The sequence below is a fragment of the Echinops telfairi genome, unplaced genomic scaffold (assembly GCF_000313985.2).
Source record: "Echinops telfairi isolate 266 unplaced genomic scaffold, ASM31398v2 ScPeMD7_1;HRSCAF=3_0, whole genome shotgun sequence".
NCBI lineage: Eukaryota > Metazoa > Chordata > Mammalia > Afrosoricida > Tenrecidae > Echinops > Echinops telfairi.
The window spans coordinates 91,970,446-91,975,692 of record NW_022103896.1 but is presented as its reverse complement, the minus strand read 5'-3'; positions in this window follow the sequence as shown (position 1 = coordinate 91,975,692).

Sequence of the window (5,247 nt, the reverse complement as noted above, 5' to 3'; positions counted from 1 at the left end):
GGTGGGTGTTAGATGCCATCTGCCATCAATCAAGTGGTGCTGGAGCAGGTGGTAGCACTTGCCTAGAGAATGGGGCATGATGTGTGGTGGGGATGGTTGGGTAGGGTTGCTGGCACTTGACATCTGGGGGAAAATTCAGAAAAAATAGAATCAGGAGATGAAGCAAAAAGAACAACACTGAAGAAGTGCTAGGAGGAGGGAAAGAAGACCCAAGAAGACAGATAAAAGAGGAGGAAAGAGGGAGGGAAACACAGACACAAGCACCAGCTAAACATGGTTGCAGCAGAATGTGATACTTCGTAGAAGTGCAAATCTCTGCACATGCTAACACCTGCAGAGGTGACTAGAGGTGGGGCGCCTTCTCTGGGGTTTTTTTATTTTAAAGGATGGGTAAGAACAAGAAAAAAAATTTAAATCAGATGACAAATGAAGAACTAAAAAGAAAATTTAAAAGGTTTTTTTTATGTATAAAATTACCACAGACTGGTACAAGTGTTGGTCATCAAACAAGGCCACAGCAGAAGCATAGAGCGCACTATGCAGAAGTACATCCCACCACCCATTGCAGGGTGACAATACAGACATGAAGTGGTGTAGGTGGGTGTCTTTTCTGCAAGGTCAAGAATATAAATGGAGGAGGAAAAGGGGAATGAAGAAAAAAAGAGAAAAACAAGATAAAGGGGGAGGACTAAGTAGGAAAAAGGAGAGAGAGAGAGAGAGAGAGAAACAGGCAGTACAGTATTGGTGAAAGTGCTAACCAACTGTGGCAGATGATTTTCTGTCAGCTTGAAGATGTTTGAAAGTGTAGGGGTAGAATCCATCTTGTTGATCTGGTCACAGCCGGATGATGCCTCCTTGGGGGGAGGAGGGCCCTCTTATAAGCAGGAAACCTAAGAACCTCCCTTTCTCTCGGCGACTTCACCTTCCTGTTTGCTGGGACTCTGCCACCAACCCTGAGAGCTGTTGGTACCCTACCATGTTTCCACCAACTTTGGATCCACGTGACATTGCACCCATCGGCCTGTGATCTTCCCACTCCTTGATTCACCTTTTTTTAAAAAAAAAATTGTATTGGGAGCTCTCACAGCTCTTAGCACAATCTTTACATGCATCCATTGTGTCAAGCACATTTGTACATTTGTTGCCATCATTTTCAAAACAGTTTCTTTCTACTTGAGCCCTTGGTATCAACTACTCATTTTTCCCTTCCCTCTTTCCCCCACCCTCCCTCCCTCTTGAACCCTTAATAATTTATAATTTTTTTTTCATGTCTTGTACTGGCTGATGTCTCCCTTTTCCCAGTTTTGTGTTGTCTGTTCCCCTTGGAGGGGTTTATATGTAGATCATTGTGATCAGTTCCCCCTTTTTACCCCCATCTTCCTTTTCCCCTCCTGGTATTGCTACTCTTAATATTGGTCTTGAGGTGTTTATCTGTCCTGTATTCCCTGTGTTTCTAGCTCTTATCTGTGCCCTGTACATGCTCTGGTCTAGCTGGATTTGTAAGGTAGAATTAGGGTCATGATAGTAGTGGGGTTGGGGAAGCATTACAGAACTAGAGGAAAGTTGTATGTTTTGTCAGTGCTATACTGCACCCTGACTGGGTCGTCTCTTCCCTGTGACCCTTGGGTGAGGGGATGTCCCGTTGTCTACAGAAGGGCTTTGGATCTCCACTCCACACACCCGCCCCCCTCATTCACAATGATATGTTTATTTGTTCTGGGTCTTTGATGCCTGATACCTGATCCCATCGATACCTCATGATCACCCAGGCTGGTATGCTTGTTCCATGTGGGCTTTGTTGCTTCTCAGCTAGATGGCTGGGATGCCTTCTTGATGTATAATTACTGTTTGATATAAAGCTTTTTCTTATATATAGATGAGTGTCACTGGATTTGTTTCTGTAGACAACCCTGCCTAACACACCAACAAACAAGGCTGCAGCAGGAACTTTGAACTTATTTCGCAAGAGCATGCACGGCTCACTGGGGAGGTGCATGAGTGGGCACTACTGTTTGAGAATGCTGGGGCAAAGGTTAAAAAAAAGAGAGAGACGGGGAGGAATTAAAAAGAAAGAAAAAGAAGTAGCATAGCATTGGCAGTGGGGAATAAGGTTTGACTGGCAGCCGGGTGGGTAGGTAGGTGGGTAGGGGTGAAGGTGGCTGCCCCTTGCCCCTTTGGTCACTGGGAGCTTAGGCAAGGTAAGCAGGGAGGCCATACTTCTCTGATTGCTAATCAGGATGTGGGTACTGATACAGGCTTTGGGTGCTCAGACGCAGGTTATCTGTTTTCTTCTCCAGTCACAATGCTGCTCGCTATATTCACAGTTGCTCTGTGCTGCCAGTTGGCTTACTGATTGCCTTTTTGTTCACTGTGTTTGGTCTCTTTTTCTCCCTATTGTTTGTTTACTTTACCTTTTCCATGGAAGCTCAGAGTTCAAGTATTGTCATCCATCTATTGCACACTATGACAGGCTAGTGAGGCTGAAAAGAGCTGTGAAGTTTTCTAATTCTAGCACCTATAGCTAGGTGCCCTGCAGATCTCAGAGCTCTGTAGGGAGGGGTGTGTAATGAAGAGATAAGTGTCTGCTGAGTGCCTGTTGAATTTCCAGGGCCAGGGGGGTGCTAACGTAGGCAGCATAAAAAGGAATGGCTGCTCAGACTACTCTGCCTGGCTGTCATATCACCGAGATATGTGTCAGTGTGTCATAGGGGACAGGAGAGTGAAGGCCCAGCCTAGCCCTAGCTGCCTGCTTTCAATGCTTCTGGTCCAGGAAACCTCTTGCCCTTTCCTCCAAGAGCCCTGACCAATAAGTGTCCATGGGAGGAAAAGCCTGGTTGGCTCTTCTAACTGGCAACAGAAACAGTTAGTGTCCAAGAAGTTGCTTCTGAGATTTCATTGGGTCCCTAGAAATCCAATTTTCTCTCTAAATGTAAAGGCAAGGTCTCTGGTACTGGAGAGCAGGAGAGGCTGTGATCACCAGAGGCCTTGCTTTTACATTTAGAGAGACCGCAATTCCTTAGGAGACCCTAACGTTGAAGAACATACTTCATAATCTCACGACCCAGTCAGTCGTTTTCTGATTCTAGCCCATGCTGTTATTTATTTTAAGTAATATTTAAGGTAGAACAGTTTATACTACTTTTCAGTTAGCAGTTCTGTTATGGGACTTTCCCACTGTGATGGTTTTTATAATTTTGTACTCAGCATTCCCACCAGGTGGCTGATGCTAGCGCCACGTTTCTTTGGATGTGTCTGTAAGGAAGCACGGGATACGTGCCTAAGATTTTTCTTTGTAATTCATTGATTTCAAAATGTAGCATCATATGCACATGTTGCATAGTGGGGTGGGGGTGGGGACCCTGAAGGAAAAAGAAAAAAAGGAAGAACAATATTGCTTGGAAGATCGCCTATGCCAGGTAATGAGGACACCTGCACCAAGCAGTCCAAGAGGTCTGCTGTCCACGTAGAGCCCCCAGATGCCCCTAGATAATAAAGGAATGACATTTTGCCCGAGGACCAATGAAAATGGCTGATAGTCTGCTTTTTCTCTGATCTGGAAGTAGTTGATGATACTGTGGTGGCTTGTGTGTTACTAAGATGCTGGAAGCTCTGCCGTCAATATTTCAAATGTCACATGGTCCCCTTCAGTGCACTGATTACAGCAGAACTTCCAGACTGTGAAGAAAGCCCTGGTGGTCTACTTCGGAAAATTAGGCAGTGAAACCTATGGATCAGAACAGAACATTGTCCAATATAATGCTGGATGAGTATTCCCTGAGGGTATAAGGCACTCAAATACACAATGGCTGTAACAATGGATTTAAACAATGGTTCAAGCAATGATTGTGAAAATGACCCAGGACCATGTTGTATATGAGTCAGCATTGACTTATAATTGGAGCTGTTAATAATAACAATAGTAGTGTGTGTTGCTGGGAAACTAATTTCCCCAAAAGATTAAGGAAGACTAGATTGGTCCTGTAAAGATGAGAAATAACGTGTAGATCACTGAAACCCTCATCCTTTTAACAGCCTCTTCTGGCAGGGATGGGTGCCCGAGGTCTCCGTACTCACATCTTGAAAGGGAACTAGGAAGTCATGCGTCTCACAGCTCTCGACAAGCTCTAAAAGTGACTCAGGGACTTCTTACTACCTGTCTTATCTTTGTTTGCTTTTCATAAACGATACAATTTTTTCAGTCACCTACTGCTGACAATATTTAGATTCTTTACGGTTTTGATGCTAGAGATAAAGCTGAATTCAGCATCCAAGTATGTGATGCATGCAGGAGTTTTTGGGCCCAAACGTGAACATATATTTTACATTTTAATGATAATTGCCATATGCCCTCATTCCCATGAGTTATCTATGATGATTGTTTATTATATCTCTGATTGCAAAAGTAGTCCATACATATTTTAGACATTTTAGGAAGTATAGAAAAGAATTTTAAGAGTAAAACTATCCCCTTTAGGCACCACCCAGAAGTGATGTGACATCACTGTATGTTAACATTCTTCCTGCTTATTGTTTCCCTGTGGATACTGACTTTCCCTGGATGTGCTAGTCTTACAGCATAACACAAACCCCTCTCCAATCATCAGTGCATTTGGTTGGGTATATAACACTCCATTGGTAATACCTTAGTGTCCTAGTGCTACTCAACGCAGATACCACAAATAGATGACTTTAAAGAATATCAGTTTATTTTCTCACTGTTCTGGAGGCTAAATCCAAATCAGGGTCGCAGCCATGTGCGTTCCTTTCTCGTTAGTTGTTGTTTGGTGCCATCAAGTCCGCTGTTACTCAAGGTTATCTTGCCGATAATGGAATGAAGTGTTGCCTAGTCCTGTGCTACTTTCATGGTTGCTGCTGTCCAAGGGGGTGCCCCTCTAAAAAGGGAAAAAGAAATCTGCTGGGCAGAGCTTTTGTAGTACACATTTTCTGCTAGGCAAGCTTTAAGCAACTTGCTCTGAGTTAGTGCAGCCAGTGACATAGCCTGGGAAGCTCCTCTCTGGTCACAATGAATTTGTTTGTAAAAGTAGTTTTGCTCGAACCTTGTTTTTTGTGATGGCTAATTTAAGAGAACAGCACGGTTGTGAATTTTGTTTCCTGCTCAGGAAAAATGTTGCAGAAACTTGTGATGTTGAACACGGCTTACAAGGACAGTGGTATGGGAAAAACTTACGAGCGGTTTTCTTGTTTCGAAAAACATGAAATGTCGATTGATGACACCTCATTGTGGAT